General features: G+C 46.3%; 1 protein-coding gene across 6 annotated transcripts in view; it reads left to right on the forward strand.

Annotated features, from left to right (window-relative positions):
- CALN1 (calneuron 1) overlaps window positions 1-24,354 on the forward strand; it is a 662,896-nt gene that overhangs the window by 115,133 nt on the left and 523,409 nt on the right. Inside the window, exon 1 of one of the 6 annotated variants that reach the window (XM_050783595.1) lies at window positions 422-685. The exons of the other annotated variants lie outside the window; for them this stretch is intronic. The gene's annotated coding sequence lies outside the window, so the exon portion shown is untranslated. Of the gene's footprint in view, window positions 1-421; window positions 686-24,354 lie in introns of those variants that run through there. 6 annotated transcript variants of the gene reach the window in all.

Raw genomic sequence — 24,354 nt, forward strand, 5'->3', positions numbered from 1 at the left:
TGGGCGGGCGATTGGCAGACAACGCCTCCCGTACCTGTTGGCTCCGGCACTGGGGCACCCACCCGGCGGGCTGGGGGCTGCCCCGGCCACCTTGCCCTCCGTGGAGCTGGCTCTGGCTGCTTGCCTGGGGGCGTGGGGCTAGGGAAGGGCCGCGGCGCACTCTGCTGTCCCGGCACTGTGCGGACTGGAGGCTGGGAACCGCTCCTGTAGCCCCCAGGCGCCAGTGGCCACCAGGCAGCGCGCCCGCGGCCGAAGGCTCCCGGGCGGTGGGGAGGGAGGGCAGGGGACCCGGAGCCGCACCGCAGCCCAGGTGGGAACGCCCGGCGGCAACCAGGTCTCTTCGGGAAGCCGGAGTCATGGCGATCGGGGGAGACGGGAGGCAGGGTTCTCTCTACGTCCGGCCCCCAGCGCTGACTGCTTGCCTTCCTGGACGCACGATCCTTGCCGCCACCTACCCCGAGTCTGGGGGCGCCGGGGTGCAAGGGGTAACCAGAGAGGCCTCTGCAGTCCGGCTGGTACCTAGTCCCTGAGCTCCAAGCAGCTGGATGGGTCTGGCGCCCAGGCAGGGGCGGGCTCCGTCTTCCCCGGACAGTCTGGGTTTACCCGGGTTCCCAGTCTCTCCGGACTAGCGCAACGCGGAGTGAACTTCCCGAGACTTGGTCCGAGGGCTCCTAGGCAGCAGCAGGTAGTTCTGGGCCGCCCTCGGGGAGAGGGCGAGCGGGGGACACCCCATCCCGACGGGCTGGGGATACAGAGCGTGCACCGAGGGGATCAGTTTGCGTCCTAGCCTTGGGCCACGTGCGCCCGGGCCACCACCCCACCATGGTTTCCCACTGCTCTTTTTTCTTGGACAAGGCTTGTGTGAGGAAGGCGCCTTTCTTCCATTTGGGTCGAAGCCCTTAGCTCCCGGGTGAAGCGGTGCCTGCAGTTCCCTGAGTGCCAAGACTGGGGCGCCAGCCATCCCCAGGCCCTGAGCCGGTTTTCTGCAAAAAAAGGAGAGTTTCTTGGGCTCAGGGAATAGCAGCTTAGCGCCGGCTGTGTGTGGCTGGGAAGTCTGTTTAGTGGTGATAATAACTACATTCTAGAGTGACCCACAGTAGCCTCTGCGACAGAGTTGGGATGACCTTCCCAGAAAGAATGGGTAGATTTCTGCGCTGCGTGTTCAGACACACGCAACATTTGTGCACATAGGAGAACTCATGAGCTCCTAGGATTTTCAGGTTCTGCTTCTTTAACTGCTGACTTTTGCTCAAAAAGGGAAATTATTTTTCAATTCGGGCATCAAAGCTTTGGAAAGGAATTTAAAGCCATTTGGTGTGAAATTGTCTTGAGGCTAGAACAGGACGTGTTTTTCCTAGGAGCCTGATTCCAGCTCTCCTCCTTGGCTTGTTCGTGGTTTTATTTCATTTTTGTGGGGTGGGAGGAGGTGTTAGAAGAAGAAGAATGTGGAGTCTTGATTTTTATCTGCTACCTGTACTGATGTCCAGGTGTCACCTCAGACCTCTCAGCCTTGTGGTTCTGTCACCACGCCCAGTTTAGGATTCATTCCTGGGCTCCAGGAACTGCATAACTTTGCTAGTTCCTCAGGCAATCAGTGGGGTCTTCTACCAAAGCCCCAAGGATGCCCTGCGCTGTGTTTCCAGAGCAGCCTGCCCTGGTGGAAGACCAGTGGAGTGGCTCTGTTTTTTGACTTCACTGCAGACGTGTGGGTTTTTCATGGCAATAGCTGCATGGAGCTGTTTACTGAGAAGCTGTTCTACGACAGTGAAGTTGGTTACTGGGTGTATCCAAGTGGAGTAATGAAAACAAAACTCTTTGGAAATCCAATCCTCATGATATTTTATTGGAGGAGAGCTAAATCCTCTTAGAATTGTTCACCAAGATGTCACCTTTCCCTGAACTCTGAAAGCAACTATTGCCAGTAATCAGGCCTTCGGCTAGGGTGCAGGATAAGGGCTTTTTGGCAAGAAAATAATTTAATTCAGCTGGTTCTGTTGAGAAAGGGATGGGCAAGACTTGACCGACACACGTGATGCCCTTTCCTCTGTAAGGGGAGGGGGATACAGGGTGGGGGGTGGATGAGAACCGATCACTTTTGAATTTTACATTTATCTCCCCAGTGGGTAGCTTCAGATCCCTCCATAAATATTGGGCAGGGCAAGGATCTCATTTATACATTTCTTTTTCATAGCAACTGGCCTTGGGAGGGTCACCAGCCAAGGTGGGGTATCTGTGGCAGGCCCTTCCTCCTGTTGTGGTGTGTGCGGTGGTGTCTTTTACCACATTCTTATACTGACAGCCTATGCAGTGCTCGCTGGTTGTCAGAAGGGGGCACTAGTTCTCATTACGAGAGAAATTCCGATTGATAGAACTTTGGACGTTTAAAGCCTTCGGAGACCCTCTTAATTCAGATTTCTGAGACCCTACTTGTGTGCCAGACCCTTTCATACCTTTGAGCTCATGTCATCCTCATTTTTCCTGTTTGGAAACTGCTGCGAAGGGAATTGAAATCACTTTTCCTGGGGCTGTGAAGCTTGCAGGTCAGAAGCAGCGTTACGGTTTGAGGCTAACAGGCCGGGATTCGATCCTATGTGTGTGGCACTTTCCACACTGCTTCCTTAGGATAGGAAAAGTATTTTGGGAATCTTTGACCTGCAGTAATTTGTTTAGAGTCAGACACAGAGTGGGTGCCCTGTCTATGTTTGTTGAATGAATCTAGGTCGGCATCTCATTCCTCATTCCTGGTGAGGAAACTAAGGCACAGGAGGAGCTGTGTCTTGTGCAGTTGGTTTGGGGAGGAATGAGAATCCCACAGCAAAGCCCTTCCCTTGTCACGTGTGCCTGTACTGGTTTGATGATTGATGATAAGCTTTTTTTTTTTTTTTTTTTCATATTCCCTTTCTGTACTCATGTTGGTATAGGCTGAGTGGCACCTTAGCCCTTCACTTGGGGTTTCAGCTGGTGTAGTCAGAGTGTCTGAAATGTCCTTTCACGATTGAGAACCATTAGGCAGTGCAACCAGCAACAGCCTCTGATGCTTGTTAAAACAGTGTGAGTTCTGACTCCTAAGCTATGAAACCATCCTTCAAGATTAGCAGAGCATTGGCAGATTTCTCAGAACGCTCAATTTGAGGATAATTCCAAATGTGGTTCGGAAGGAGAAAAAGGAAAACACTATTGTTGCATCCAACCTAGGGTTTTTCAATGTGAATTATGTTTTTAATCATTTAACATTCAACAAGCATTTATTCAGTGCCTAGTATGTGGTACAGATAGATGAAGATGACACAGTGCCTGTCATCAAAAAATTCACAGATTAGTGGGGAGGGCAGACCATGTGTTAGGGTTGCACATTTGTGAGCAGAGGTGGATGGTAGCTAGGCAAGGGTGGAGGTGATGTCTGAGCTGAGTTTACAGGATGATTAGGACGTGGTTAGCTTTTCATGGGTATTCTGGTGCAGAGGAAAGGGTGGGAAAGGACAAGATATTAGAACACATGTGGAGAATATGAGGAAGCAGCTGGTAGTTTGGAGTTCTTAGTGCTTAAAGATTGAGACAGGGAGGTACAAAAGAAATGACCAGATGATAGATGGGGGCCTTTGGTCAGGACCAGGGACTCAGCATTTCTCCATTAGGGTGGCGTGGTCACTTTTGGCTGGAGACTTCGTGGTGAATGAATTTGGCACTGAGAAGACCAGAAACATGGATACCAGGGAGGAGGCTGGCTCTGAAAGCCAGGCAAGGCTGATGAGGCCATGGTGGGGAGGATGGAGAAGATGGGATGGATTCAGCAAACAGGAGAATTGTCAGCTAGGATCCTTGGGTTGCAAGCAACAGAAACTAAGTCTGGCTAACAACGTCAACAAAGATTGCCTCAGAAATATTGATGGAAACTCACAGGATTAAGAGCATCCCTAAAGAATCAGGCACGGAATAGACAGGAATTAGGCAGTGCAGGGGATCTCGGTGGCAGGAATTGACTTATGGTCTCTTCCAGCAGATGCTATGGAAGTAAATGATCACCAACCTTTTCTGTTATTATTGAGGTAGGAGGTGAGACTCAACTCTAGAGGTGGGGCTCAATTTGGTCCAATTAGCTGGACCAAATTGAGGACCAGCTAAAACAAGGCTGGGGGGCAAGCAGCTCTCCATAAGACACACCCACACATGCGCTATGTCAGTTTACCATTGCCATGGCAGCAACTGGAAGTTATTACCCCTTTCCATGGCAATGACCCAACCACCCAGAAGTTACCACCCTATTTCTAGAAATTTCTGCATAAACTGTCCTTAATTTGGATATGACTAAAACTGGGTATAAATAAGACTGCAGCACTGGGGTGCTACCCTGCACATACTGCCTAGGGAATAGCCCTGCTGTACAAGGAGTATCTCTGCTGCTGCTGTACACTGCTGCTTCAATAAAAGTTGCTGTCTCCCATTGACAATAGCAAAGACATGGAATCATCCTACATGCCCATCAATGATAGATTGGCTAAAGAAAATGTGGTACATATACACCATGGAATACTATGCAGCCATAAAAAGGAATGAGATCATGGCCTTTTCAGGGACATGGATGGAGCTGGAGGCCATTATCCTTAGCAAACGCAGGAACTGAAAATCAAATACCACATGTTCTCACTTATAAGTGAAAGCTAAGTGATGAGAACATACGGACACATGGGGACACACACACGCACACACACAAACACACACTGGGGCCTGTTAGAGGGTGGAGGGTGCGAGGAGGGAGAACATCAGGAAGAATAGCTGATGGATTCTAGGCTTAATACCTGGGTGATGGGATGATCTGTGCAGAAAATGACCATGGTACATACACATTTACCTATGTAACAAACCTGCACATGTACCCCTGAACTTAAGATAAAAGTTGGAAAAAAAAAAGGTACAAGTTGGGAAAAAAAATGAATAAGTAAATAAATAAATAGATATTCTGTGACTATTAGAAAAAAAAAGTTGCTGTCTCACACCCCTGGCTTGCCCTTGAATTCTTTCCTGGGCAAAGCCAAGAACCCTCCCAGGCTAAGCCCCAATTTTGGGCTCACCTGCCCTCCATTATTGTTATTGTATCATTCTGCTGCATTCAGGATGCTCAGAGGACATATCCAATTGGCATAGTTTTGGGTTCCTATATCTAGGGGTAGGTTTCTGAGAAGTCACTGAGATTGGGACAGATTGTTTTCTTTTCTTTCTTTCATTTTCTTTTTTTTTGATGGAGCCTCACTCTGTTGCCCAGGCTGCAGTACAGTGGTGCGATCTCAGCTCACTGCAAACTCTGCCTCCCGAGTAGCTGGGATTTTGGGCTCCCGCCACCATGCCCGGCTAATTTTTGTATTTTTAGTAGAGATGGGGTTTCACCATTTGGCCAGGCTGGTCTCGAACTCCTGACTTCAGGTAATCTACCTGCCTCGGCCTCCCAAAGTGCTGGGATTACAGGCATGAGCCACTGCGCCCGGCCGGGAGAGAGTGTTTCCTGAAAGGAAACTGGAATGATTCTGCTAAAAGACAGTGATGTTGAGCTTGTCTTCCATAAGAGGGAAAATTGGCAGGACTTACTAATTGCTGGGGAAGTGGGAGAAAGGGAAGGTGTCACCACCGGGTTTCTGGTTTAGGTAACAGGGTAGAGAAGCAGAACTGAAGTCTGAACGAGACTAAATAACTGGTTTGCTTTCCCACTGGCAGGGCTGTGGGCAGCTCTCCATGACCAGGTTATCGGAGAGGGTGACAATCTATTTTAACAAGCTTCATTAAGGGACTGTGCTGCTGTGAATAAGACCTATTTAAGTAGGTTACTTTATCTCACGCACCACAAATCTGGATTCTTTGAAAATGCTTTCATTCATCCAACCAGTATGTATTGAGCATCTCTGGTTCAGGTACTGGGGAAAATGATGAATTCATCAGACAGAGATGGTACCCTTATAGTCTAGTGGTGTAAGACACAATAAAAAATATAGAAATGAAATTGGAGGATATAATTGAGACAGATGCAAGGGCTACTTCAGATTGGATGGCCAACAAAGGTCTCTCTCTCTTTTTTTTATTTTTTGAGATAGTCTTGCTTTGTTGCCCAGGCTGGAGTGCAGTGGTGCAATCTTGGCTCACTGCAGCCTCTGCCTCCCGCATTCAAGTGATCCTTCTGACTCAGTCTCCAGGGCAGCTAGGATTACAGGCATGTACCACCACACCCAGCTAATTTTTGTATTATTATTATTATTTTTTGAGACGGAGTCTCACTGTGTCATCCAGGCTGGAGTGCAGTGGCATGATCTCAACTCACTGCAACCTCCGCCTCCCAGGTTCAAGCGATTCTCCTGCCTCAGCCTCCCGAGTAGCTGGGATTACAGGCGCCCGCACGTCCAGCTAATTTTTGTATTTTTAGTAGAGACGGGGTTTCACCATGTTGGCCAGTATGGTCTTGAACTCCTGACCTCAGGTGGTCCGCCTGCCTCAGCCTCCCAAAGTTCTGGGATTACAGGCATAAGCCACTGCGCCCGAACTAATTTTTGTATTTTTATTTATTTATTTTTTGAGATGGAGTCTTGCTCTGTCACCCGCACTGGAGTGCAGTGGCGTGATCTCGGCTCACTGCGAGCTCTGCCTCCTGGGTTCAAGCGATTCTCCTGCCTCAGTCTCCCGAATAGCTGGAATTACAGGTGTGTGGCACAATGCCCAGCTAATTTTTGTATTTTTAGTAGAGATGGGGTCTCATCATGTTGGCCAGGCTGGTCTCGAACTCCTGACCTCAAGTGATCCACCTGCATCGGCCTCCCAAAGTGCTGGGATTACGGGCATGAGCCACCGAGCCCAACCACGAAAGATCTCAATGATGAGCTCTATTTAGACTGACACCAGAATGACATGAAGAGATAAGGTGGGGAAATATCTGTGGAAGAACTTCCAGGGTGTGGGAACAGCCAGTGCAAAAGTCTCAAAGCAGGAATGAACTGGGCTCATTTAGAGGAGAAGGAAGGAGACTGGTGTGGCGGGAGATGAGTTCAGAGAGATGGGGGCTAGCTCATATAGGGTCATCCTGTGGAGTTTGGGTTTGATACTGAGTTCAGTAGAAGCCACGGAGGGGTTTTAAACAGGTGAGTGATATGACTTAGTCTATATTTTCCAAAGATCATCCTGTCTCCAGCTGTCCATTCTGCCTGCACTACCGTGGTACAATAAAGTGAGTCTTTATCCATCAGAATGTAAAATAAAATGTAGTGTTTAGGAGTAACAGATGGAGAGAAAATGCTTTGGTGACCTTAATTTGGTGATTTCTAACGTACCAGTTAAGTGTGGATACAAACAAAACTGCAATCATAGTATGATTTCAGTTTTGTTTAAAAACGTGGTACAGAAGAACAATGGAAATAAATGGACCAAAAATGTTAACAATGCTTGTCCAAAGCTGTTGGCATTATGAATGATTTTATGGTTTTGCAAATGAACACACATTTCTTTTATAATCGGAAAAATATTTGTTTTAAAATGTAGACACCGGGCCGGGCGCAGCGGCTCACGCCTGTAATCCCAGCACTTTGGGAGGCCGAGATGGTTGGATCAGCTGAGGTCAGGAGTTCAAGACTAGCCTGGCCAGCCTGGCGAAACCCTGTCTTTACTAAAAATATAAAAAACTAGCCGGGCGTGGTGGTGGGTGCCTGTAATCCCAGCTCCTTGGAAGGCTGAGGCAGGAGAATTGCTTGAACCCAGGAGGCGGAGGTTGCAGTGAGCTAAGATTATGCCACTGTACTCCAGCCTAGGTGACAGAGCGAGACTCTGTCTCAAAAAAAGTAAATAAATAAAATGTAGACACCGATGATCACCAGTGCCTTGAATAGAGTGTTGGGAGACTGTAATCTACTAAAGACTTTCCCCTACCATCTTATTTTGGGAATTTTAATCTCAAAAACCCACGGTCCTGGTTGGGACAGAAGATAGGATGCTCATTGTATTAGTCTGTTCTTACACTGCTAATAAAGACATACCTGAGACTGGGTGATTTATAAAGGAAAGAGGTTTAGTGCACTCACAGTACCACATGGCTGGGAGGCCTCCCAATCATGGCGGAAGATGAAGGGAGAGCAAGAGGATGTCTTCCACGTTGGCAGGAAAGAGCTTGTGTGGGGGAGCTCCCATTTATAAAACCATGAAATCTCGTGAGACTTATTCACTACCATGAGAACAGTGTGGGGGAAACCGCCCCCATGATTCAGTTATCTCCACCTGGCCCCACCCTTGACACGTGGGGATTATTGCAATTCGAGATGAGATTTGGGTGGGGACACAGCCAAACTATATCACTTGTTTTGACAAAGGTGCCCAATGAGTGGCTCTGTTTTGTGCTTAAGACATTTTTTAGTGATGAAATTAAACATTCTTTTTAAAAAAGAAATTAAAAGCTATACAGAAATGTTACAGAGAACATGGAAGCCATCTTTCTTCACTCTCATTCTCAATACCATTCACATTTCAAGTACATATATTGTTAGATTTTTTTCTATGCCTTTCAAATACATACATCTACATTTTGTTGAATTTGGGATATTGCTGTAAGAAGTCACCTTACTTCTAAATTACTCTCCAAGTTCCTTCTCATAGAGATTGAAACCAAGATGACCTTTTTCCACCCTTTTGAAACAAATTACTGGGAAATTTGAACACATAGCTAGGAAGAACCGAACCTTGCCTTTTTAGTATTCAGAGTGTTACTGAAAGCATAATTTATACTTATAAAGAATAGAGCAATTAAATATTCATCAAAAGCTCATTTCTGAACATTTAAACATTACTGCTTTCGTATTGGATCCCAAAAGTTTGTATCACGATTACAAATTGCTTGCACTTTTTCGTTATCAAAAGTTAGGCAATAGGAAAATTTAGAAGTGCAAATTCAACAGCTTGGCTAATTATTTTGGTGTCATATTTGTTACAACTAAGTATTATTCCTTGAAAACAGGAAAAGAAAAACATTCAATGAAGTGTTTATTTATTTATGTATGTATTTATTTATTTATTTTGGAGACAGAGTCTTGCTCTGTTGCCCAGGCTGGAGTGCAGTGGCGTGATCTTGGCTCACTGCAACCTCTGCCTGCTGGGTTCGAGCGATTCTCCTGCCTCAGCCTCCTGAGTAGCTGGGACTACAGGCGTGTGACACCACACCTGACTAATTTTTTATTTTTAGTAGAGACGGGGTTTCACCATACTGGCCAGGCTTGTCTCGAACTCCTTACCTCAAGTGATTCTCCCGCCTCAGCCTCCCAAAGTGCTGGGATTACAGGCGTGAGCCACTGCACCCAGCCTCAATCAAGTGTTACTCAGAACCATTGAGGTGTTCTGGAAGAGCTGGACATCCACATAAAGCCCAAGTCGACCTTGTGGTCTCATCCTATAGACTGGGCTTGGGGGCTTCAGTGTCAGGAATTAGCTGCCACAAACTCAGTCGCAATATGACTGAATAGTGTTGGATCGGAGTCTCATTATGTGATTCAGCAGAATTACTACCTTAAAAAAAGTCATTAATTAAACATATCCTTTTGTGGTGAAGAGAATGAATACGTGTTTAGAAGACATTGACTGCAAAGTAATAGAACCGTGGAATTAAAGGAGGAGAGGAATCTTGGTTAGCTTTTACAGATGGGGAGACTCAGTCAGAGAGATTGAGTGACATGTGCGCTGTCAGAGTTCATTTTACACCCCAGATCCCTTTCCCCTACACTCAGCCGTGGCTCCGTGTTATTGGAAACCGAATTTATTTTCGTAAACCCAAGAATTAGGAAAATGCTCCGAACCTCATGAAAACCGAGAGGGTTTTTGAACCGTTCATTCATTCTGTAAAGTGTAATCTGTTTGTGTACTGATAACAGGCCTAATTACTGTGTAAACATTTTTATAGCCTGGTAAGAAAACCTCAAACATCTGTACTGAACACTGATGTGGCGTCTCAGCCTCCAGCGTTCCTACTGCTGCCTCGGAAAACCAGTTGCTCTGCTTTTTAATCTGATCTGTGGTTGATGATTCATTTTATATGCATACACATAAACACATATTCCATCTCAGCAGGCAAACTAGCTTAGTGCTTAGTAGGTGTCATCTATTTTATTTCTCCCATTCTACAGATGAAGAAACAGAGATGTAGCCAGGCCACAGAGATGTTGCACAGGGTCACGGTTTAGTACTTGGAAACCCAGAGGTATGTAACCCACTAGCTAAAGCCTCCATCCTCTCTGTGCCTATCCAAGACAAACAACTGTTGTGCAAGGACGATCAGGATCTGAGTTTGTGAAACCATTTTCAATAGTTAAATCAAGGCCGGGCACGATGGCTCACGCCTGTAATCCCAGCACTTTGGGAGGCCCAGGCAGGCAGACCACGTGAGGCCAGGAGTTCGAGACCAGCCTGGCCAACATGGCGAAACCATGTCTCTACTAAAAAATACAAAATTTAGCCAGGCGTGGTGGTGGGCGCCAGTAATTCCAGCCACTCAGGAGGCTGAGCAGGAGAATCGCTTGAACCCAGGAGGTGGAGGTTGCAGTGGTAGAGGTTGCAGTGAGCCAAGATTGCGCCACTGCATTCTAGCCTGGGTGACAGAACAAGACCCTGTCTCCCACAAAAGCCCTCCAAAAAACAGTTCAATTACATTTTTCGCCCAGATGTCAAGCGGCAGAGAGATCTCTGCGAGGTTATTGCATTTTAAGCCTGTTTTGTGGGTTGCCATCAATCCGTTCCCTCCATGGCTCACTTGGTGGTAGCAGGTCACCAATAGATCATCTGCCCTCAGCTCAGATGGGTGGTTTTCTTTTCCTGCCAAGACCCAAGCCTCAAGTTAGTTACCTAGGCAACTAACTGACTTGGTTCCTGTATTGTTTTTATTTTATTTTATTTATTTTTGAGACAGAGTTTCGCTCTTGTTTTATTTATTTATTTTTGAGATGGAGTTTTGCTCTCGTTGCCCAGGCTGGCGTGCAATGGTGTGATCTCGGCTCACTGCAACCTCTGCCTCCCGGGTTCAAGCGATTCTTGTGCCTCAGCCTCCCAAGTAGCTGGGATTACTGGTGCTCACCACCACACCGGGCTCAGTTTTGTGTTTTTAGTGGAGACAGGGTTTCCCTATGTTGGCCAGGCTGGTCTCAAACGCTTGACCTCAGGTGATCCACCCACCTCGGCCTCCCAAAGTGCTGGGATTACAGGCATGAGCCACTGCACCCGGACAGCATTATTTTCATTTATTTATTCAGAGACAGAGTTTCTGTCACCCAGGCTGAAGTGCACAGTCACAATCATGGCTCGCTGCAGCCTCAGCTTCCTGGGCTCAAATGATCCTCCCACCTCAGCTTCCTGAGTAGCTGAGACCAAAGTTAGCCAACAAGCCCAGCTAATTCTTAATTTTTTTGTAGAGACAGGGTTTCACCATGTTGCTCAGGCTGGTCTCAAACTCCTGGCCTTAAGCAATCCTCCTGCCTTGGCCTCCCAAAGTGCCGGGATTATCGGTAGGAGCGACTGCACCCAGCAATCTTTAAATAAACACTGAAATTCTCTAATCTCGACACCCAAAGAGATAAATGCTTCTGTTGAGCTTCCAAAAACCCAGCCAGAACTCCTTGGAATCCTCAGAGGGCAGTAGGCAACGGGGAAAAATCACATTGAGACTGGGAGCAGCGGCTCATGCCTGTAATCCTAGCTCTTTGGGAGCAGGTGGATCACTTGAGGTCAAGAGTTCAAGACCAGCCTGGCCAACATGGTGAAACCCTGTCTCTACCAAAAAAATACAAAAGTTAGCCGGGTGTGGTGGTATGCATCTGTAGTTCCAGCTACTCGGGAGGCTGAGGCAGGAGAATCACTTGAACCTGGGAGGCAGAGGTTGCAGTGAGTTGTGATTGCCCCATTGCACTCCAGGCTAGGCAACAGAGTGAGACTGTCTCGAGGAAAAAAAAAAAAAAAAAAAAAAAAAAAAAATCACATCATTAAAGAGGAGGGAAAAAGAGAGAGCCAGAGCTGAAAGTGAGCTTTCCACTCCTAGGGAAAGCTTTTGGAGGTTACTGCGGAATAATATTAGGAGGGAAGGTAAATGCAAGAGGCAGGCATGGTTGGGACAGTGACCCCATCGTAAATGATAACTCCAGAGATGGGATGACCCTGCTGTGGTCTTGGAAAAGGGCGGTTATCAGTGATGCTTTTTCAGGAAACAGACCTTTCTGGAGGAGGTGAAATCCCTCCAGATCTTGGATTTGAGTGCTAGAATCTGAAGCAGAGATTTTAATTCAGTGGTTCTCAAACTTTGCTGCACATTAAAATTCTCTGGGGAGGCTTTAAAAAGTTCCAGTGCTCTAATCACATCCCAGGAATCTCCTGGGGCCTGGGAGGCGGTGGTGATTCCACTGTACAGCCAACTTTGAGAAGCAGGGCTCTCGCACACCATTTCTCCAAGGGATGTGCCAACCAGGGGATCTTGTTGAACTGCATTTAAAAAAAAAAAAAAAAAACAAAAACAACCCAGAGTCTTGCTCTGTCACCCAGGCTGGAGTGCAGTGGCACAGCCTCAACCTCCTGGGCTTAAGTGATCCTCCTGCCTCAGCCTCCCAAGTAGCTGGGACTATAGATGTGTGCCACAGCACACGGATAATTTTTGTGTTTTTTGTAGAGATGGGGTTTCACTATGTTTCTCAGGCTGGTCTCAAAGTCTTGGACTCAAGCAGTCCGCTCACCTCAGCCTCCCAAAGTGCCGGGATTACATGTGGCATGAGCCACTGTGCTCAGCCTAAACTGCAAATTATGATAGTTGAGTTCGGGGAAGATATCTCTTTTCTTTCTTTTTTTCTTTTTCTTTTTCTCTTTCTTTTCTTTCTTTCTTTATTATTATTATTTTTTTGAGATGGAGTCTCGCTCTGTCACCCAGGCTGGAGTGCAGTGGCGTGATCTTGCCTCACTGCAACCTCCACCTCCCAGGTTCAAGCTATTCCCCTGCCTTGGCCTCCCAAGTAGTTGGGATTACGGGCGCCCGCCACCATGCTCAGCTGATTTTTAAAATATTTTTAGTAGAGGCGGGATTTCACCATGTTGGCCAGGCTGGTCTCAAACTCCTGACCTCAGGCAATTGTCCATGGAGCAGGCATTTCTAACAAGCTGCAGCCGCCACTGCTATTGGGTGGACCCCAGTGGGAATACTAAGATGCTAGTTCAGAGAAGCGTTTTCCTGATGTCCTTAGCTTCACATGAAGGGCTTCCGGAATCACTGCCTTTTCATGAGATGCCTGGCAGCATGGGTTCATCCAGGGCAGGGTTAGAGAACAAAGGACTGAGGACCCTGCCTTTCCCACCCCTCAGACCAAGACAGACTCACTGCAAAGGCTCATAGCACCCTCCGAGTCCTCTCTACAGGGTCCTTCTCAGAACCAGTTGTTAGGATGAAACTTACTTATCCTTCAAGATTTAGCACATTCTCCTGTCCCTGGTCAGGATTTTTTTTTTTTTTTTTGTGGTTTGAATTACAAATTTGTTTATTTGCCTGCCTTCCCTTCTCCCCTCTGCCTCTGCCCTCCCCTCTCCCCTCCCCCCTCTCCCCTCCCCCCTCCCCCTCCCCCCCCCCTCCCCTCCCCTCCCCTCCCCCCTCCCCTCCCCCCTCCCCCCCCCCCCCCCCCTCTCCTCCCCTCCCCTTCCCTCCCCTCCCTCTCCTCCCCTCATCTCACCTTTCCTCTCCTCTCCTTTTTCTGTTCCCACTCCACCAGGGTATTTATTTATTAAAAAAAAATTTTTATTTTTGTGGGTACATATTTATAGGGTACATGAGATATTTTGATACAGGCATGCAGTATGTAATAATGACGTCAGGGTCAGTGGGCTATCCATCCCCTCAAGCATTTATCCCTTGTGTTATGAACAATCCAATTACACCCTTTTAGTTATTTTTAAATTTAAAATTAAATTATTTTTGACTGCAGTTACCCTGTTATGCTAGTAAGTACTAGGTCTTATTCATTCTTTCTATTTGTTTGTACCCATTAACCATCCCCACATCTCCCACATTCCCCCACTACCCTTCCCAGCCTCTGGAAACCATTCTTCTACTCTCTATCTCCATGAGTTCAATTGTTTTAATTTTCAGCTCCCACAAATAGGTGGGAACATGCAAAGTGTGTCTTTCTGTGCCTGGCTTATTTCACTCCTGGTCAGAATTAGAGTCAGAATTGGAGGCTTGGAGAAACGGAAAGGAACTTAGGAATTATCTACTCTAAACAAGGGATCTCCAACCCCTTGGCAGTGGATGGATACTGACTGGTCCATGGCCTGTTAGGCACCAGGCTATACAGCCAGAGGTGAGAGGTGGGCCAGGGAGCGAACAGGAGGTGAGAGGTGGGCCAGGGAGCGAACAGGAGGTGAGAGTTGGGCAAGGGAGTGATGTTTCATCTGTATTTACAGTCGCTCCCCATCGTGCACATTGCCACCTGAGCTCTGCCTCCTGTCAGATCAGCGGCAGTGTTAGATTTGCATAGGAACCCTATTTGCATAGGAACCCTATTGTGAACAGCGCATGCGTGGGATCTAGGTCGTGGGCTCCTTATGAGAGTCTAATGCCTGATGATCTGTCGCTGTCTCCCATCACCCCCAGATGGGACTGTCTAGTTGCAGAAAAATAAGCTCAGGACTCCCACTGATTCTACATGATGATGAGTTGTAGAATTATTTATTATGTATTACAATCTAGTAATAATAGAACTAAAGTGCACAATAAATGGAATGTGCTTGAATCATCCCAAAACCATCCCCTCCTGTTCCCCCGTCCATGGAAAAATTGTCTTCTTCCACAAAACTGGTCGTTGGTGCCAAAAATGTTGGGGACCGCTGGTCTAAACCACTATGTTTGGTGGTGGAGGAAGCTGGGACCTAGGGTGATTTGTTTAGAGTCACAGACCGTTAGGACAGGGCTGCTCAGGAGGACAGATGCGGCAGGGAGATGCCAAGAGAGATGACGCTTTGTGCTGTTCTTGGTACGGGAGAATCAGGAGACAGAGCTATCCAGAAAGACTGTGGGTATAGTCACGTTAAAGGCACCTGTGACTCTGGCAATGTCACAGTTAGTTACACCTGCGATTTTCCGTCCCCTCCCTCCAGGCACCTCACCAACTTTAGTTAACTCCACAGAAGCTTGATGAAGTTCTTTGCTTCTACAGTTGGAGTTGACACCTTGACAGATGTTCAACAGCTTGCTTCCAGGTGGGACGCCGACGTAGGCTGCCCCACTTCACGCAAAACAATTACGTTTACCATTTTCTCCCAAAATATTGTCTTCTGTCGTTGAAACCATAGAGAATGCTTGCAACCTATAGATTTCTTGGTGTTGTGGTGAATATGTTCAGCTCGTAAGAATAGTTCATAATTGACGCTCTCAGCATTTATCAGCCAGCCGTGATGTGCTCAGCGCGTGATGACTAATAAGTTTATTTCATTGGATCCTTTTTGCCTGCCTTCTCAACCCAAGTCACCTGTCTCAGCATGTCAGTGTCGACAGGGACGGTTTCCTGCCCGGCTCTTTGTGCTTTGTGAGCTGCCTTGAGATGAAGACAATAAATGCGAAACTCAAGGACTCAAATAGATGGTGCTTTTTCAGGGTGTGTGCATTTTGTCCCAGAAGATCAAGTGTTTAAATTGAATAGGTGAAGTCTTAGGGGGCACCTGAAAGTGAGCATAAAGATTGAGGCAGCATAATTACAGCTAATGGTTATAGAAGTGCTGCTTTCTAAGCACTTGGCACAGGTTAACTCATTTAATCCTTTCAATAACATTTTCATGGATGAGGACACCTAACCCCAGAGAAGTTAAGTACCTGGCTGAAAGTCACACAGCTATGGACTAGTGAGGTTGGACTCATGACTTTAAAAGCCATGCTCTTAACCTGCTAGGTTAGGCTGCCTCTGTGATTCTTTTTTTTCTTTTTTTTTTTTGAGATGGAGTCTTGCTTTGTCGCCCAGGCTAGAGTGCAGTGGTATGATCTCAGCTCACTGCAACCTCCGCCTCCCAGGTTCAAGCAATTCTTCTGCCTCAGGCTCCCGAGTAGCTGGGATTACAGGTGCATGGGTAATTTTTGTATTTTTAGTAGAGATGGGGTTTCGCCATGTTGGCCAGGCTGGTCTTGAACTCCTGACCTCAATTGATCTGGTTGCCTCAGCCTCCCAAAGTGTTGGGATTACAGGCATGAGCCACCACTTCCAGCTGCCTCTGTAATTCTGATTGCTGAAGTTGTTGTACAAGTGTCTGCAGAGTACTTCTTTGTTTATGTCGTCCTAGGTCTCAGGACCGTGGCACTTCGCTGATTCCATCCTGAAACTCGTTACCTCATTCTTGCTTCCCCAATAAGAGCCACTCCTGGAGCATGTGCACCTGGGGAACAGAGCTCCCCAAGTCCTCCCGCACTTCAGGCTCGACTCACTGGCCTGGATTTCCTGGGACTACCCTTGCCTGAATGGTACTGGATTGCTCTACCCTTTTGCAAGGTCATAGGCTGGGGTCTAGGCCTTGCTCGCTGCCCTGGTCAGCAGCTTGACTTGATCTTGGCCCTCCCTGTCTTCCTGCTTGCCTGGTATTACAGCCTGATTTTTAGAGGACCACAGTCCACTCTTTGTTCTTTTTATGAGATGGAGTCTCGCTGTGTCATCTCTGTCCGTTGCCCAGGCTGGAGTGCAATGGTGCGATCTCAGCTCACTGCAACCTCTGCCTCCTGGGTTCAAGTGATTCTCCTGTCTCACACCCAGCTAATTTGTTTTTGTATTTTTAGTAGAGTCTGGGTTTCACCATGTTGGCCAGGCTGTGCCTAGTGGTGAAGTCTGGGCTGTTAGTGTAACTATCACCCGAATAGTGTACATTGTATCCATTAAGTAATTTCTCATCTCTCATCCCCTCCCACCCTCCTACCTTTCTGAGTCTCCAGTGTCTATGTTCCCACTCTCTATGTCCGTGTGTACACATTATTTAGCTCCCAAGGCCCACCTGCCTTGCCTTCAGTGGACACCTCACCCCAGCCTGACCACAGATTTACCTCTGTGTTCTTGTAAAAATTAAAAAATATATGTATTTGTTAACATAGTATATTGCACATAGCTTGGAAACCAAATAGTTTTCTGACTTATTTCGCTTAAAGATAATGGGCTCCTGCTCCATTTCTGGTGCTGCTGCATTCTTTTTCATGGCTAAGTAGTATTCCATTGTGTAGACGTGTATATGATATGGTTTGGCTCTGTCCCCACCCAAATCTCATCTTGAATTCCCACATGTTGTGGGATGGACCCAGTGGGAGGTAATTGAATCATGGGGTAATTGACTCTTTCCCGTGCTGTTCTCATGATAGCGAATAAGTCTCACGAGATATCCTGGTTTTAAAAGAGGGAGTTTCCCTGAACAAGCTCTCTCTGCCTGCTGCCATTCACGTAAGATGTGACTTGCTCCTTCTCGCCCACAGCCATAATTGTGAGGCCTCCCTAGCCATGTGGAACTGTGAGTCCATTGCTTGGCTCACTGCAACCTCTGCCTCCCGGGTTCAAGCAATTCTCCTGCCTCAGGCTCCTGAGTAGCTGGGATTACAGGTGCATGTCACCATGCCTGGGAAATTTTTGTATTTTTAGTAGAGATGGGGTTTTGCCATGTTGGCCAGGCTGGTCTTGAACTCCTGACCTCCTTCTTTTGTAAATTGTACAGTCTCGGGTATGTGTTTATCAGCAGTGTGAAAATGAACTAATAGAGTATACATATGTCTATACCACATTTTCTTTATCCAGTCCTCCACTGATGGACACTTAAGTTGATTCTTTATCTTTGCTATTGTGAATAGCTCTTGGATAAACATATGGGTGCAGATCTCTTTTTGATGAAATGATTTCTTTTTCTTTGGGTAGATACCCAGTAGTGGAATTACTAGATCAAATGTAGTTCTATTTTCAGTTCTTTGAGAAATCTCCATATAGTTTTCTATAGAGGTTGTACTAATTTACATTCCCACAAATAGTATATAAACATTCCTTTTCTCCAATCCTTGCCAACATCTGTTTTTCTTTTTTTCTTTTGACTTGTTAATAGTAGCCATTCTGACACATGCCTGAAGTCCCAGCTACTCCAGAGGCTGAGGTGGAGGGATTACTTGAGCCCAAGAGTTTGAGACCAGTCTGGGCAACATAGCGAGACCCTGTCTGCACAATAAATAACAAATAAATAAATAAAAAATAAAATTAACTAAGCATGATGGTGCATGCCTATAGTTCCAGCTACTCAGGAGACTGAGGCAGGAGGAGTGTTTGAACCCAGGAGTTTGAGGCTGCAGTGAGCTATGATCGCACCACTGCACTCCAGCCTGGGTAATAGAGCATGACACTGTCTCAAAGGAAAAATGAAGTTAAATTGGAGGATTAACTATACAGTGGAGAGCTAGCTGTACATTTGGCCCTCCATTATCATAACTCCTGGACACCAATGTGGAAAGAATAAGCTTGTATTAGTTTGCAAGGTGGTTCTCCCTGCAAGGAATCCTGGTCTTCTGTCCCTTGCTCTGTGATTTTTTTGCTCCAGTGTAAGAGGGAGATAATAGTTGAGACACTAATGGAGAGGTTGGTAGTAGGAGAAGAATGGAAGTGTGTTAAATAAGCGACATCTTTCAGTCCCTCGAATTCGGAGAATTAGCAGAAGAGAAAGTAACGTAAGATCAAGGTGTTTCTTAAAGGGGCCCTTTAAGAATATCTGAACAGATGTATAAGACTTGAGAAGGAATCTAGAACTAGAAATACCATTTGACCCAGCCATCCCATTACTGGGTATATACCCAAAGGATTATAAATCATGCTGCTATAAAGACACATGCGCACGTATATTTATTGCGGCACTATTCCCAATAGCAAAGACTTGGAACCAACCCAAATGTCCATCAATGACAGACTGGATTAAGAAAATGTGGCACATATACACCATGGAATACTATGCAGCCATAAAAAAGGATGAGTTCATGTCCTTTGTAGGGACATGGATGCAGCTGGAAACCACCATTCTCAGCAAACTATCGCAAGAACAGAAAACCAAACACCGCATGTTCTCACTCATAGGTGGGAATTGAACAATGAGAACACTTGGACACAGGAAGGGGAACATCACACACCGGAGGGATAGCATTAGGAGACATACCTAATGTAAATGGGTTAATGGGTGCAGCACACCAACATGGCACATGTATACATATGTAACAAACCTGCACGTTGTGCACATGTACCCTAGAACATAAAGTATAATAATAATAATAAAAAAGACTTGAGTGTCATTTGCATTGAAACCAAATAATTCACTGTTGGGTCCTTTGAAATAGGGATGCTCCTTATGAATTTGAGTGTTTCCGGATCAGATTATTGACAGAGGGAGGTGAGACCAGAGAATAAGGGTCCCTGTGAGCAGTCATAGAAGCTCAATCAGAAATAGCACTCAGGTCTCATACTGTTTTGCGCATCACTGGGAAGTAGAATTTGTTCTATTGCACAGAGTGAAATATTTTTCCTAGTGTGGGCTGTTCTAAAGTTTGACATTCTTTTTTTCTGTACTTCCAGTGCATGCATGCCTTTCCTTTTTCACCCGTTGCAAGGATGTTCTTTGGATTCCCTCTGTTTACCGGGGCTGGAGCCTCCAATTCTGGGGCCAGTGTCACTGCTGGTGTCTCTTGGAGGGAGGCATTGAGTCCTTTTTCCTGGAAAGGCTAGAAGTAATGCTCCCCTCAAATCCCTAACCTCAGTCCTTTCTTTCCTCTCAGCCTCGCATTCCTTTCTGAGTCTTGTGGGGACTTCCTAGGCCAGGTCTGTCCAGGTGCCACACAGGTTCTGCTCTGAGTGGCAGCTGCCCAGTTTGCCCTGTGGTCACAGTTCTGTCTCCAGCGTTTGCAGCCCAGCTGTCCCATCCTGCCAGATGCTGGCTGCCATCAGTTCTCTGGTGGGCCGGCCCGGCAGAGCAGACAGAGTTGTGGGAACAGTTGTGGTACCAAACTGCAACACTAGATCCTCTCAGCCTTCGTTTGCAGAAATGTTTAGGAATAAATCCTCCTGTGGGGTGATGGCTTCTAAGACTCACCAGCCTAACAGGGATTTCCCCAGGAGAAAACTGCTGCTGTCTTGTTTTTGCCCTTCCTTCCTTCCTTCCTTCCTTCCTTCCTTCCTTCCTTCCTTCCTTCCTTCCTTCCTTCCTTCCTTCCTTCCTTCCTTCCTTCCTTCCTTCCTTTCTTCTTTCCTTCCTTCTTTTTCTTTTCTTCTCTCTCTTCCCTCCCCATCCCTCCCTTCCTCCCTCCCTCTCCTCTCCTCTCCTCCCCTCCCTCCCTTCCTCCCTTCCTTCCTTCCTTTTTCTTTTCTTTTCTTTCTTTCTCCCTTCCCTTCCTTCTTTTCTTCTTTTTCTTTCTCTCTCTCTCTTTTCTTCTTTCTCTCTTTCTTTCTCTCTCTCCCCTTCCTTCCTTCCTTCCCTCCCTCCCTCCCTCCATTCCTTCCTCCCTTCCTTCCTTCTTTATTCCTTTCCTTTCCTTTCTTTCCTTTCCTTTATTTGTTTCTTTTTCTTTTGAGAGGCAGAGTCTTGCTCTGTCACCCAAGCTAGAGTGCAGTGGTGCCATCATAGTTCACCGCAGCCTTGAACTCCTGGGCTCAAGTGATCCTCCTGCCTCAGCCTCCAGAATAGCTGGGACTACACGCACATGACACCATGCTCAGCTGATTTCTAAATTTTTGGTAGAAACAGGGTCTCACTATGCTGTTGTACAGGATGGTCTTGAACTCCTGGTCTCAAGCGATCCTCCCATCTTCCCATCTCGGCCTCCCAAAATGCGGGGGTTTTAGGCACGAGCCACTGCCCCCGGCCTAAAATATTCTTTCAAGTGCATAAGTAAAAGATTTGTGGTTAAACTTTTAAAGATAAGCAAATAGAAGAAAATTAAATTCACTCGTAATCCCACTGACCCCAGAGATAATCACTGATAACAGTTTCAGGCTAAAATGTCCCAGAGTCTGCATTTGTATGGATGTTGTATGTCTTTACTCTGTATTCCCTTCTTTATTATCTGAAGGGGTTGCAGCATCCATTCCTATATGAACTATTTTTTCACTTAATATCCTGTGAATGTTTCTATATTATTAAGTTGGTGCAAAAGTAATTGCGATTTTTGCCATTCAGCATTTTAAATGAATTCATCATAGTCCACAAATGGGTGTGCCATGTGTTGTTTTCGATTTCACTATTGAAAAATATGGCACATGTGTAGTATTTTTTTAAGGACAAATTCTGTTTTTTTTTTTGTTTTTTGACGTAATCTGTCACCCAGGCTGGAGTGCAGTGGTGTGGTCTCAGCTCACTGCAAACTCCACCTCCCAGGTTCAAGTGATTCTCCTGCCTCAGCCTCCTGAGGAGCTGGAATTACAGGTGCCTGCCAGTTTTTGTATTTTTTTTTAGTAGAGATGGGGTTTCACCATGTTGGTCAGGCTGGTTTTGAACTCTTGACCTCAAGTGATCCTCCTGCCTCAGCCTCCCAAAGTTCTGGGATAATTACAGGCATGATTCACACCTGGCCGGACAAATTCTTAGAAGAGGAATTATCAGGTCTACAATTTGGAGACCTTTCTTCAAGCTTTTTCCTATTTTCACTTCTAGCAGCAATGAAAAGAGGACTGATTTCTATACATCCTCACCAATGTCTGCTATTGGTGTTGTTTTTTGAAATTTTTTGTTTTAGAGACAGGGTCTCACTGTGTCACACGGGCTGGAGTACAGTGGTGTGGTCATGGCTCACGGCAGCCTCGAACTCCTGGGCTGAAGCAATCCTGCCTTCTCAGCCTCCCGGGTAGCTGGGACTGCAGGCATCCCCCACCACACCATCTAATTTTTTATTTTTGTAGAGACAGGATCTTGCTATGTTTTCCAGGCTGGTCCCGAACTCCCAGGCTCAAGTGATCTTCCTGCCTCGACCTCTGTTTTTCAAAATTTGACCGTTAAAATGGTTTTGTGTTATTGTCTTCGCTTGGATTTTTGAGGTTGTAAGCGAGCACATACGTTTTGTTTTCATATACTTACTGGCTGTTTGATTTTTCCTTTTGTGAATTGCACATTGATGTTTTATGTCTGTTTATTGATCAAGGTTTTATTAAAAATGTTTTTTTAAAGAATTGTAGTGGAAAGAATAGTAGCCTTTATTATAGAATTGTAGTGGAAAGAATAGTAGCCTTTATTACCTGTTGCAAAATTTTCTGTGTTTGCTCTTTGTCCCTTTCTTTAGTATTACTTTTAACTTAGTGTTTATTATTAAAAATTATTTTTATAGTTACAGGGTCTCACTCTGTCACCCCTAGGCTGGGGTACAGTGGTGCGATCATAGCTCACTGCTACGTTGAACTCCCGGGCTTAATTAAGTGATCCTCCTGCCTCAGACTGCCAAGTAGCTGGGACCACAGGTGTGTGCCATCATGTCCAGCGAATTAATTTTTAAAAAAATTTTTTAGAGATGGGTCTCACTGTGTTGCCCAGGCTGGTCTTGAACTTCGGCCTCAAGCGATCCTCTAGACTTGGCCTCCCCAAGTGCTGGGATTACAGGAGTGAGCCACTGTGCCAAGCCTAGAGTTTTTAAATTTTTTTATTTTTTTGAGACGGAGTCTCGCTGTTGTCCAGGCTGGAGTGCAGTGGTGTGATTTCAGCTCACTGCAACCTCCACCTTCCAGGTTCAAGTGATTCTCCTGCCTCAGCCTTTCGAGTAGCTGGGACTACGAGGTGCCCGCCACCACTCCTGGCTAATTTTTTGTGTTTTTAGTAGAGACGGGGGTTTCACGGTGTTGGCCAGGATGGTCTCGATCTCCTGACCTCGTGATCCGCCTGCCTCGGCCTCCCAAAGTGCTGGGATTACAGGCGTGAGTCACCGCACCTGGCGAGTTTTTTTTTTTTTTTTTTTTTTTAACAAAATGTTTTATTATTTCTTTTTACATCTTTAAGTTTCGGAATCATGTTTAGAAGATCCCTCCCCATCCCTGAGATTACACAAATATTTACCTGTGTGTTCTTTTAAAAATTAAAAAATATGGCCGGGCGCGATGACTCACACCTGTAATCCCAGCACTTTGGGCGGCCAAGGTGGGCGGTTCACTGGAGGTCAAGAGTTCGAGCCTGGCCAATATGGTGAAACCTTGTCTCTACTAAAAATACAAAAATTAGCCAGTCTTGGTGGCGGGCACCTGAATTTCAAGCTACTCAGGAGGCTGAGGTAGGAGAATCACTTGAACTCGGGAGGCAGAGATTGCAGTGAGCCAAAATTGTGCCGTTGCACTCCAGCCTGGGTAACAGAATGAGACACCGTCTCAAAAAAAAAAAAAAAAAAAAAAAAAAAAAAAAATATATATATATATATATATATATATATGTATGTATATATGTTAACATAGTGTATTGCACACAGCTTAGAAATTGAATAGTATTTTACACAAAGTGGCTGTCCCTTGCTGCCCTGGGAAGGTGTGCTGGAAAGCAGGAATCAGGTGTAGGCTGGGCTGCTGGAATTCCGCCATCAGGGCAGGGGAAGGTGGCAGAGGGCCCTTGATTCTGTGCACAGACTGGCTCCCCCTCCTTACCCTCAGTCGACACCTCACTCCAGCCGTGTGCTGGGCCTGGTGTGTCCTTTTATTCATTGCTGTCGAGGCTGGCCTGCAGGCTTCCAGGAACACAGACATAGGGGCAGTGTGCTGACCTCTTGGGTGAGGGATGGGGCTCTGTCCATCTGCCCCTGACTCCGGCCTCCTGTGCCATCAGCTACTCCTTGTGTCCCCTGTGGCTCTCAGGGTCTGAAGCCTGTTGTCTGGCTCATTCCTGGTGTAGACCCACAATAGAACAGAATTTGTCACACCCTGTGGTTACCATTCCCTCTTCTTTGTGCCTTCCACAGCTCCTTTGAAATCTCCCTTCCCTTCCTCTGTTTCCTTGTGGTTTACAGGAGAGCATCTCCCTTGCCTCTCCATTCTTTGTTCTTATTTTAGCAGTGTTTGGGGAAAGAGAGGGGAAAATGAATGAGTTCAGTTTGCCAATTATTAGCCTATAGTCCCATCATTAAATGTTTTAATCCAGGATGGGCACAGTGCCTCACACATGTAATCCCAGCACTTTAGGAGGCCAAGGTGGGAGGATCACTTAAGCCCAGGAGTTTGAGACCAGCCTGGGCAACACAGTGAGACCCCATCTCTATAAAAAATACAAAAAAATGAGCCAGGCGTGGTGGTGTGCACTAGTAGTCCCATCTACTCTGGAGGCTGAATTGGGAGCTGTCGCTTGAGCCCAGGAGCCATAGGTTGTAGTGAGCTGAGATTGTATCACTCC

The sequence above is a fragment of the Macaca thibetana genome, chromosome 3 (genome assembly GCF_024542745.1).
Source record: "Macaca thibetana thibetana isolate TM-01 chromosome 3, ASM2454274v1, whole genome shotgun sequence".
In the NCBI taxonomy this organism is placed as follows: Eukaryota; Metazoa; Chordata; class Mammalia; order Primates; family Cercopithecidae; genus Macaca; species Macaca thibetana.